Source organism: Lygodium microphyllum, chromosome 29 (assembly GCF_053477565.2).
Source record: "Lygodium microphyllum isolate KBCC chromosome 29, Lygodium_microphyllum_v1.1.10, whole genome shotgun sequence".
Lineage (NCBI taxonomy): Eukaryota > Viridiplantae > Streptophyta > Polypodiopsida > Schizaeales > Lygodiaceae > Lygodium > Lygodium microphyllum.
The window spans coordinates 6,665,206-6,678,048 of NC_141163.1; the positions used below are offsets into that span (position 1 = coordinate 6,665,206).

A 12,843-nucleotide genomic window follows, 5' to 3' on the forward strand; every position below is an offset into this window, starting at 1 on the left:
CATATCCAAGCCATACTGTCTTTGGAACAGCCATATACCATCATCACATCTGATCACCTCAATGCCAAGGAAGTACCTTAGCTCACCTAAATCCTTCATCTCAAACTTCATCTTCAAATAGCCCTTGACTTCAGCAATCCCACTATCACTATCACCTGTAATAATCAAGTCATCCACATAGATGACTATGATGACCAAACCTGCATCTCCCTTTCTCACATAAAGTGAGTGATCAGCATCAGAAACATAAAAGCCAATATTGACAAGATACTCTCTGATCTTGTCAGACCATGCTCTTGGTGCTTGCTTGAGCCCATAGAGTGCCTTCTTCAACCTGCACACATACGTGGGATGCTCTAAATCTTCATAACCTGCTGGCTGATCCATATACACTTCTTCCTGCAAATCACCATGCAAGAAGGCATTCTTTACATCCATTTGCTGCAACCTCCAACCTTTGCCTGCTACCAAAGCAATCACACATCTGACAGTTTCCATCCTAGCAACTGGACTGAAGGTTTCATCATAATCTATGCCATATGTTTGGGCATAGCCTTTTGCAACCAGCCTAGCTTTGTACCTGCTAATAGAACCATCTGCATTGTGCTTAATCTTATAAACCCACTTACATCCAATAGCTTTCTTTCCCTTTGGCAATGATACTAGATCCCAAGTCTTATTGTCCTCTAATGCAGCCATCTCCTCATCCATTGCTGCATCCCAATGAGCATGACCAATAGCCTCCTCAAAACATGTGGGCTCAACATCCTCAACTAGTTTCACCATATAAGCATAATGGTGAGCTGCATAACCCTCAAAACCAAATCTTTTAACAGGGTATCTCACCCTGCTAGACCTGCGTACGACTGGATCACTCAATGGAGTCTTTGCATTAACACGTGCTCTCTGCACACCTGGAGTCCTCACTGAAGGAATGCCAAGCTCATCATCCAAGCTCTCTGAGCCACTGGAGTCTCCATCAAGAACTGCATCAATGCCTTCTGACACTTTATTCTTTCCTTTGTCTTTACCTGTAGTGCTACTAGATGCACCCGAAGATGTAGAGGTACTCCTTAGTCTCCCAGACCAAGGACTACCAGATGATGTCTCTGGTCCACTAAGAGTTCGTAATTCTTGCTTTTCAGCCTACACATGAGTGTCATGATCATCATCATCATCCAATGCATCACCACTAGATGCATACCAACTGCTCATTTCATCAAAGATGACATCCCTGCTCACTCTGAACTTACATGTGACAGGGTTGTAACAGCGATACCCTTTTTGCTCTAAAGAGTATCCAATAAAGATACACTTTTCAGCCTTTGGATCCAGTTTCTTCCGCAACTCATCTGGCACATGAACATACGCAATGCAGCCAAATACTTTCAAGTGTGAAACATCAGGCTTCTTACCTGTAAAACATTCTTCGGGGGTCATACCATGAACTGCAGCTGTGGGAGTTCTGTTCATAATATAAACAGCAGCATGAACAGCCTCAGACCAAAAATGCTTAGGCATATTCTTGTCAGCCATCAAGGCGCGTGCAACTTCTGCAATATGCCTGTTTTTCCTTTCTGCAACCCCATTTTGCTGTGGTGTATACCTGCATGTGAACTGTCTCTTTATCCCATGAGACCTCAGAAAATCACTGAACTCATTTGAGAGGTACTCTCCCCCTCCATCTGACCTCAGGCACTTTACTTTCAAGCCTGTTTCTCTTTCAACTGCAGCCTTGAAAGTTCTAAAGTGCTCAAAAGCTTCACTCTTTTCCTTCATAAAATATACCCACAGCTTTCTAGAACAATCATCAATGAATGTGACAAAGTATAAACTGCCTCCAAGAGATACATTTTGTGTAGGCCCCCAAATGTCTGTATGCACAACATCAAGGATATTTCTGCTTACATCTCTGTCATGTGAAAAGGGTTGTCTTGCCTGCTTACCAAACTGACATGCTTCACATACCTTCTGAAATTCTGCAACTTTAAAAGTAGGCAAACATGTAACCAACCCTTTGGACTGCATTAATTTCAGCCTTTGTACATTTGCATGTCCAATGCGTTTGTGCCAAATTTCAATGTCTGCAACAACACCTTTTCCTTTGGCATACATAGCAGCATTCATAGTAGGAATTCCAGTGTCCAGAGTAAACATACGTCCAACTCTGCTTCCCTTTGCTACCAACCTGCACTTGTCATTGAAATCTTCTACAAAGCAGCTCTTTGCATTAAATCTGACTTGCAGCCCTTGCTCTACCATTTGACCGACTGACACCAAGTTCTTTGTAATAGATGGCACATGTAATACATCTGAAAGACTCTTTGTCTTACCATCATGCAAGGACAAGGGAACTTTTCCAATGTGTGAAATTGGGTGGCATGAGTCATCACCCGTCTGCACATAACCTGCATTCTGCAAATCCTGCATCTCTCCAAACCATTCTGCATGGCTGGTCATATGATTGGATGCACCTGAATCAACATACCAAACATCTTCATGTGTTCCCTTTCCTGTAACAGCATTCAGCATATGCTGCATAACGAACAAACGTTCATTTTTGTCTTCATTCTGTCGTGAAGACGATGCATAGTTTCCTTGCTGCAACTTACCACTGCGGATATCATCTCTCTTAGCCTAACATTGGGCTGCAATATGACCTGTTTTGCCACAGTAGTGGCACACAATACCAGAGTTGTTAGAACCTCTGTTCTGCCATCCACCTCTTCCTCTAAAGCTCCCCCTGCCTCTAAAGTTACCACGACCTCCTGAAACCTGCATATCGCCAAATTGCTGATTCAATCTGTTTTGCTGGTTGTCACTACCACGTCCTGTACCACGGCCTCTTGAAGAGAACCTGCCACATCCCCTTCCAGAACTGGAGTAGAAAGCTTGGACCTGTTCACCACTTCTTTCAGATGTCTCACTCTGCATGTTGATCTCTTCAGTGATCATAAGGGAGACCAATTCATGGAAATCTGGAAATGGCTTTCTGACATATACGGAAGTTACAAAAGACTTCCAAGCCTTTTCATTGTTAAGTCCACCCAAGGTAGACGACACCAAATCATCATCATCGGGCATTGCATCAATCGCTGCCAATGCATCTGCAATGCTTCTTACTTTCAGTGCATACTCATTGATAGACATCTTCCCTTTCTTCAATGTATTCAACTCTTGCTTGAGTTGAATCTTTCGTGCCTTTGTATTTACAGAAAACATACTTTCAAGTATGGTCCAAGCTGCATATGCATTCTCTGCATTTCTAATGTGTCCCAGCATGTTATTGTCAATTACTGCAGACAACCAATACATGATCTTCTTGTCTTTTGCATTCCATTCCTTTCGTGCCTTTGTCTCTTCTACAGTTGGAGGATCACTCACCTCCGGCTCCTTTTCTTCACCTGAAACGAACTCATAGAGGCCTTTTCCAATAAGGAAGTTTGTGACACGAAACTTCCATGATGGGTAGTTGTTCTTGTCGAGCTTCTCAATGATGGGGCTTCCACTGTTCTCTGCCATTATCACAAAATTAATACCAACAGCAAGTAAATCTTCTGCAACCCTGAACCTGTAGTGCACAGCAATACACCAGACAGCCTTTTTTACTGTCTGCTCAACAATACATGCAATCTGCAACCAGTTTGCAGATAAACCTTGTGTTTACTCACTGATAAACACCTTTGAACTTACAGATATGAAATCTGTAACCTGCGCACCCACGTTCGGTCAATACAGTCGAAGTCACAGTGTACCCCGAAACTGTTGTCCGCAACCTTGCGGCTCTAAAACGGGCCCTGAAACGGCCTCAAATGCCCAAAATCTCTGTGGGAAAACCCTAAAGGGCTTATCTACAGAATACACACCGCTCTTCGCGCACACCAAATCTCACTGCAATCTGAGATTTTTGCTCTGCCCTGCTTTCGGTGCCTCCACATGCACTATCCAAGAGAAGGAGTGGAAGAATGTGAGAGATTCTTACCCGTAGCTTGCTTGCTCGAACCTTGCTTCTTCTCCTTCACTTCAACCTTCGAAATCAGCCTCTCTCAATGGCGCGGCTCTGATACCATGTCAAGAATCGCGTGGTGGAGGGGGTTGCTCAAGATGATGCGCCGAACAGACACAGAATGCACAAAGAGAAGCTCACTCAAGAGACAAGAAGAGAGATGGAGGCCAAAACGTTTTCTTGCTGATTTCTTCTTCTTCTTCCACACTCTTTACAATGTACACAAAGTATAGATAAGATACAACATAAAAGGAAAGTGGCCTACTAAGTCAAACAATGCATAACCGACTACACTAGTCGACTGGCGCTATAACTATGCCAGCTGTAAATAGGTGTAACAACCTGAATATAATAAGTAATGAGTCAGTGAACATGTAAGAGTCATAATGACCACTGACGTGCTAAGTGTAGACGTGTGGACCCGTCTAACCAGGCGGTCCATCATCAATGTCCGCATGTGTTGAGCTTGTCATCTCAACACTTGCCCCTCAAAACCTAGCTCCTTAAGCTCAGCAGTGGAAAGGCTCGTATAGCGTAAGTAGTGGAATTGTTGCTCCTTAGTGATCCCTGTACTCATTGGGAGCTCCCGCTCTTGAAGACCATATCTTAGAGCTCGGGTGGTCAGCTCCAACTTTCTTTTCACATTTTCCACTGGATCATCGCGCTCAGCTTGTGTGACATGAAGTACCATGTTGAGGAAGGCCTGCCACTGTGTTTTAGTAGTTACTTCGGTAGCTTCAACCCTGGCTTCTGCAAGCACCCTTTCGCTTTGTATCTTCCACCTCTAATAAACTCTTTGCTTGGCAGTGGCACTAATATGGAGGCCATATTGAAGGTTCTTGGACTTAACTTGAGTCTAAACAGGATTTGGAAGAGTTAAATCAAGGTTACTTTGTGAAGTAGGCCTCTCTTTCCTCTTTCCAAGGTTCTTTGTGAGGGCTTCCATGGAGATCTCCTCTCCTACATAACCATATTAAAGAATTTAGGAATCTCCTGGGACCCACTTTCAAATAAGGGATAAAGATTTAGGCATGTGGCTAAATCTTAACCCATGCTTCAAAGTGGGACTTGGAGAGACAACATATATAGTAATTAGGGTAGACTCCACTTTTAAGTAAGGGGACAAGATTTGATCATGTGTCTAAACATTAACTTTTTTGAGAATTTTCAAATTCCCTAATATATTGTTCTACCTCTTTTCCATGACCTTATCTCTTTTCCAAACCCCTAACGCTTGAATCCATGAAACAAATGGAGCACAAATTAGCAAGGTTTACTGCTCGTAGCCTACCATAACGTTGAAGGTTCAAACAATAGCTCACCATGACTTTGATGTTGTTGAGATAGCAAGCTCAACACGTGTGGACATTGATGATGGACCACCTGGCTAGATGGGTCCGCACGTCTACACTTAGCATGTTGGTAGTCATTATGATGCTCACATGGCCACTGACTTATCACTTATTATGCACTGTCAGTCGATTAGTGTAGTCAGTTATGCACTGTTTGACTTAGTAGGTCACTTTCCTTTATGTTGTATCTTATCTATACTTTGTGTACATTGTATAGTGTGTGAAAGAAGAAGAAACAACCATCAAGAAAACGTTTTGGCCTCCATCTCTCTTCTTCTATTCTTGAGTGAGCTTCCTCTTGTGTATATAGTGTGTATTTGGCGCAGCAGCTCAAGTAAGTCCCCCCACCACGCGATTCTTGACATGGTATCAGAGCCGCGCCACTAAGAGAGGCTGATTTTGAAGGCTCAATTGAAGGAGAAGAAGCAAGGTTCAAGAAAGCAAGCAACGGGTAAGAAGCTTTCCCATTCTTCCACTCTCTTTCTTGGATAGTACCTGTGGAGGCATCGGAAGCACGGTCGAGCAAAAATCTCAGATTGTTGTGAGATTTGGTGTGCGACAAGATCACTACATGTTCTGAGATAAGCATTTAGGACTTGTTCACAGTTATTTTGGGTGTCTGAGGTCGTTTTAGGCCCCGTTTTAGAGCCGCAAGGTTGCAGACACGTATTGTGAAAGATTGCAGAAGATTAGCTTGCTATGTTATATCCTTGTATGTGATAATGGCAGAGAACAGTTGAAATCCCATTATTGAGAAGCTCGACAAGAACAACTACCCTTCATGGAAGTTTTGTGTGACGAACTTCCTCATTGGAAAGGGCCTTTATGAATTTGTTTCAGGTGAAGAAAAGGAGCTAGAGCTATATATCCCTCTAACTATAGATGAGTTAAAGCATGAAAAGAGTGGAATGCAAAATACAAAAAGGTGATGTACTGGCTATTTGCAGTCATTGACAATACTATGCCAGGACATATCAGAAATGCAGAAACTTTACATGAAGATTGGACTATTTTTTAGAGCATGTTTTCAGTAAATACAAAGGCACGAAAGATTCAACTCAAGCAAGATTTGAATGCCTTGAAGAAAGGAAAAATGTATGTCAATGAGTATGTATTGAAGGTGAGGAGCATTATAGATGCTTTAGCAGCGATTGATGCAATGCCGAATGATGATGATTTGGTTTCATCCACTCTGAGTGGCCTTAACAATGAGAAGGCATGGAAATCATTTGTTACTTCAGTATATGTATGAAAGCCATTCCCAGATTTTGATAAGCTAATCTCTCTCATGATTACTGAAGAGATCAATATGCAGGATGATTCGTCTGAAAGAAATGGTGAATAGGTCCAAGCATTTTACTCGAGTTCAGGAAGGGGACATGGTAGATCCTCTTTGAGAGGCTATAGTATGGGACGTGCTGGCGATAACCAACAAAACAGGTTCAATCAACAATTTGGTGAAAAGCATGTTTTTGGAGGTAGAGGAAACTTTAGAGGCAGGGGGAGCTCTAGAGGAAGAGGTGGATGCCAGAATAGAGATTCTAGGAATTCTACTATTGTTTGCCATTATTGTGGTAAGAAAGGCCATATTTCAGTCCATTGCTATGCAAAGAAGGATGATATTCACAGTGGTAAATTGCAGCAAGGAAACTATGCATCGTCTTTAGGACAGAATGAAGACAAAAATAAGCATCTGTTTGTTATGCAGCATATGATGAATGCAGTTACAGGAAAGGGGACACATGATGATATATGGTATGTTGATTCAGGTGCATCTAATCACATGACGAGTCATGTTGAATGGTTTGGAGAGATGTAAGACTTACAAAGCCCAGGTTATGTGTAGACGGGTGATGATTCATGCCACCCAATTTCACACATTGGGAAGGTTCCCTTGTCCTTGTATGATGGGTCCTTGTGGTTTCAACATTTAAGCATGATATCAAAGTTTCTCATTTATGTGTAACTCTTTGGTTATTGTGTACACTCTTATACTTGGAAGACACTTCCTTCCCCCTTCATCACTTGTACTACATGTACTAGATATCCCAGTCATAGTGCTCTAACCACCCGATTAAGTGATGCATTAGGAATACTGGTCTCTAAATGGTCTCATGGCCATGCTAGATCATCATCAACACTTAAATGGAAGTAATTCATAAATTTATTGACATAAATTTGCTAAATAGAGAATGCGTAATAAGTAATCAATTTAGTAACACTAGGAGCATTTGAAGTAGATACTGAGGATTTTGATATACTGTATTGGTTTTTCATCAAATACTAATACCTAATGTTATTAAGAGACAACAAGCAGGAGAAGAGCTATTTGTTGAAGGATTTGAGAACTATAATATTGAGTGGCACATAGCTAGTGACTTAAAGACACTTAAATGTATATACAATGTATCAAAGGGAGCAAACTCTAGATCTCCTTGCCTATATTGCATGTCCCTAGCCATAGAGTTGAACTCAAGCAATTGGAATAGAGATCCCTCTAGGCACAATAAGAATCTACAATTTAAACTAGTCCTAGATATTCCTCTAGTGAATTCCCATATCTGTACACTTCATGTGCTTTTGTAGGATAATTGAAAAGCTTGTTCATCTTTATATAGGGTTTGCATGGAAGCTAAAGCCATTATCAACTAGAAAATATGCTATAACAAAGATTGAAAAAGTCTTATCTGCAATTGGTTTGCATGGTGGTAATGTTGTTATTGAACCAAATCTTCAAAAGTCTAAGGATAAAAATTGTATCTCCAAAAAGCCATCTATTGGTAGAGTGAAGGCTAGAAGGTTCCTAGACTTTCATGGGAAACTTGATATGATAAACTCTAGGAATAGTGACTCAATTATTAGATACAATTAGTGGAATTGCCTACATAATGCGATTAAGGATCATGTTGATAATGGACAAGCTTAGAATAGAAAATCCAATGTTTGGGAAACACTAGACAATGTATTCTTTTATTGTGATTGAGTGGAATGATGATCTTAAAGACTTAAAAAACCAATCTAACATTTTTAAAAAGGCAATGATAGAAGCTTGGGGCAATCAACATTTCACTCATTATATGATAAGAAGTTTTCATATGTATGTCTCTTTATTGTCTTACTCATATAGGGTTTTCTAATTGAATTTCTTTATTTGTTAACTATGCAACATATTTTATACAACCATGTTCCATATTTTATAAATAAATATGAATCTCTATCTATATGATCAACCCAAGGTATGGAAAAATCACATTATCAAGCAAGAACAAAATACTTTAGACACACAAGACATGGAGGTGGAAGATACAAAGCAAAGAGTTTATTAGAGGTGCTTGTCTCTCACCCTGTCAAAATTATTCTTTTCCCAATCCAGAGCTCTTTCTTCCATTCTTTTTCTCTCTTCCTCCAGTTGCCTTGCCAGGGTGGTCACTATCTATTGCTGCTCATTTGCTAAAAACCACAACTGGTTCATTTCTCTTGACTTTTGAGCTAGCTGCTCTTCAGCAATCCCTTTGGCTTGATCTACAATGCTAAGCCTTTGGTGCACCTCGGCCAATACTTCTGATTTTTCCTGCACTAGCTGCTCTTGGCTTTGGATCTCAGCAAGGAATAGCCTTTTTTGATTGAAAGCCATGGCCATGAGGACCTCTACATCTTCCTGGGAGGTCTCCAGCGCATCTTGTAATCTTTGCACTTCATCTTGTAGCCGTTTTGCTGAGATAGTAGGTTTTAATGCTCTCTGTATCTCAAAAAACATTTTACATCTATAGCCCTCACTAGTAGTTGGACTTGGAAAGGGCCACTCAAAGCTTGAAAAATCAAGCAAATGAAGGGGGGGTATTAATCCCCATTGGCTGCACTGCATGGGGACAATATAAGAATGGTCATAGAAGAATATTCCATTCTCTGCATGCTTTGACTTCTTTCTACCTTTGTACATCTCTTCTCCAATGAAGCCATACATCACATCAATCACATCAACAATAGATCGACCAATTGCCATTCCTCAATATTAGAGGGATAGACATCTACAAGACAAATGAACAAATGTTATAATGGAAAACCTTAATCCAAGTCCAAGAAAAGAAAGACCTTAAGAATCAAATCCTTACAATTTGGTTTATGAATTGGAAGATTTGAACTTCCAGGTTCCAAATATAGCTCTCTATGCATAAACACATGTTGCACAAGAACCTCTTTTATGCTATTCTTTTTTACTCCAAGCTTGAAATCTCAAATTCTAGCCTTCCAAACAAAGATGAACAAGCTCTCATATCTTCGCCTTTCCCACGATTTGCCTGTTGCATAGTGATCCAACTGGCTCTGCTAATGATTGTATGAATCCATGTTCCATATTTTTGGAATGAGTTAAACACTGATATGGATGTGATTTGGAAGCTTGGATGCCTTTTGAAGGTCAAATTTATGTATCCACGGCGCACGTTATCGTAGAGTTCACGCAAGGGCTGCAGAACACTGGGTTCTAGATGCAGCAATGGAAGAGACTACTAAGAAGAAAATTTGAATTGTTGATGCCAAAATACATTATATTTCAGGTCAAGTGAGTTACATGAAACTCAGAATGATAATGGTCAGAATGAGCATAGTAATCAGAATCAGTATCCAGCACACTTGAAGAAGCCTATTCTGCAAAGCTACTGTGGAGCTTAAAGCACCATCAAAAGCATCAAACTTTCTTCCTTAGCAACGCAAACAGCAACATTGTTGTCTTCTTTCCTTCTACCAATGTTCAAGACTGACTGAATGAAGGCATGCACTGTTTGGTTGATTAATTCTCCCTCTGGTGAACAGTGTACTGTCAGCTTTAGGACACAACATAGTTCCACCCACAGTATTGTCTAGTATGCACATACAGCATCACATCAGACCACGAAAGATCAGCCTGAGGTGTCTTCACTCTGCACTATCTTAATCACTGTAATACTATTCCCATAACAAGACATCAGAGTGAAGTTATACAATCCTTTCGAACTCATAACTTTTCAAAACTCCCAAACTCTTCTTCCATACACGCACAGTGAAAGCTTTAGTTTCTGGAAAGGGTGAAGATCTGACAGCTGAGGACGAAGGAAGCATGTAAAAGTCCGGGCTAAGAGCTTAGAAGATGCCGTGGATGACGATGTGATCATTGAAGTAAAGGTCAGGGGCGAGGATGGTCTGCTGATCAACGGAAACATGGGCAGAACCAGGAAGATCTAACCGTGGGACTTCCCCTAGGGCTGGAGAAGCTGAACGTACAGGAAGAGCTCGAGGATGCCATCTCTATCAATGCTATTCTGTACAGAGAGATGACGCAGACGCAACAGCGTAGCCACAGACAAAAACAAAATGAATCGATCTTCTCTTCCAGAAGCAATCCATTACTGTCCCCTGTTCATCGAATTGCCCCTTTACTGGAAAGTGCCAGCAGCCATGGACGCACCATGCGGGAGCTCGATTTTCTGTCCCCAATTTCACCACGCAGGTGAACGATTTCAACGTATTTGTCGATGTCCTTGCTGCGAGACCTCAAGCCACAACTGCTGTAAAGCAAGCTAGACGTCCGGACACCTGCTGTTTGCTGGTAGGCTGCAGAGCTCAAGCCAAAACCGCTGTAAGACAAGCTAACCTGCTGTTTGCCGGTAAGGCTAGGGTTTGGCACATCTCCTTGATTCGAGGAAAAAACCATAACTATGCACCGGCGCAATTCTGTAAGTTCAGCCCGGGGACTGCAAATTCCTGTGTTGTAGTTGTTGTTGCTTTGCCGAGTATCCCATGGTTCTTTCACAATCACATCCAAAAGTGCAGAGAGAGAGAGAGAGACGATCGCAAATCACGAACGACAAAGGAACAGCAACAGAGAAAAGTGAGAGGAGTAGGTAGACTACACCGACGCCATTCTTGCTGCTGCTGGCAGCCCCCGCAGAGAGAACTCTACCGGAGGAAGAAAAGGAGGATGACGAGGACCGATGGAAGACCAGCCACGAGCTCTTCGTGACAAGACTGTCGTCCTGATGCTGTTGAGGCTGCTGCAATAGAGACGTCGAGACACCCCTTACAGCAGCACCCACCATCGCCATAGCCAGGAAGAGCTACTGTCGCCTCTGTCCATTGCTTTGTCTGAGCGCTTGAAGGTGTCCTCTGCTGAATCCGTCAAAAATCAGTGAGGCTTTCCATTAGCATCAACACCAGGGGGTATAATATCGATTGATTGCCCCTCTCAGTATTTCACTAGACTTGCGTGAATTGTAATGATTCATGACCAAAGCAATGCCATCTTCCAGAGAGAAGTTATGTACAGAACCTGCCATTGTGAGAGACAGACTGCCGCCATTCTGATTCGGGAGCTTTCTTTTTTATCTTTCTTCACTATTCTTCACATCATTCCTTCCAATTCTGAACCGACAGCTTCCTCCATGGCGTCAGTTCTTCCCTCCATTCACTATTCGAATTCTCTCCCGAATTAGTCTCTTTTCCCCTTCCTTTTCTCCTCTATTTTTAGTTTTTCTTTTTCTTGTTCACATGTCAAAATTAGGCAAGCGACCTTCCTCATTTATCTGAAACTCCAATCTCTTGATTTTAGTGTATATGTCTCGAGAATCCATGCAGCTTTTGTCTCCTGCCACAAAACCATAGAGTCTGTGGAAAATTTCAACAAAAGCTTCTCCTAGCTTCTTATGTAATCTCATGGAACATTGTCGCATCTTCTGTATCTCATTAGCTTCTTCCCGCATTCGAGCACTTTTATAAAAGTCTAACATGAGCATAATTTTTGTCAAAGCATTGCTGTGCTAGCAATATGTCACCATGCCTTTTGCATTAATTTAACATTGACATCCAAGCAACCAAGATTATTTGCAAGAGGCATATCTTGCAGCAACTCTGCTTCCTCCTTTAAATGTCCTTCTTGTAGCATATCTTCAAAACACTTGCACCAAGGCTGTCATGTTGGAGCAAACTTTGACTGCAGAAACAAAAGTAACTTCATTTGGTTGTTTGAAAACAGTAACCTTTTTCCTCAACCCTGAAGTTCCTGGTTTTTGACCTTCATACCGAGATGTATAGCATGTGGTGATCTTAAAGACTGTCATTGCACATAGAGCTAGAACAAATAGCAGCAGGACAAAGATCCTTTGGCATCAGTTTTTCATATTTTTCTAATACACGCACATCATGCATCCAAACAAAATCATGCGCATGCACTAAGAGAATATAAACATTGGATGCGGATTATTAAAATGCATCACACAAACAATGAATCACACGCGGAAATTAACACAAATGCACAACAAAAGAAATAGAGGTGTATACGACTCGGATGCGCAGCAACACGACAACGTGTGTGTGTGCGCGCACACACACACACAGGACTAAGTTATCACAAAGGAGGGAAAAACACGAGACGGATAAAAGAAAGGAGGGAAAAAAATAAGTGCCAAGCTCTTTATTAATTTGAATTTAAATTAAACATGTCATTATTATTAA

At 41.5% G+C, this 12,843-nt stretch overlaps 1 long non-coding RNA gene across 1 annotated transcript; it reads right to left on the reverse strand.

Annotated features, from left to right (window-relative positions):
• Positions 1 to 9,930: 9,930 nt before the first annotated feature.
• Positions 9,931 to 11,707, reverse strand: LOC148010335 (uncharacterized). Its single transcript, XR_015689515.1, has 2 exons — positions 11,663 to 11,707; positions 9,931 to 11,499 (listed from the first exon to the last, which is right to left on the reverse strand). It is a non-coding gene; the product is annotated as an uncharacterized LOC148010335 (long non-coding RNA).
• Between the last annotated feature and the right edge of the window lie 1,136 nt (positions 11,708 to 12,843).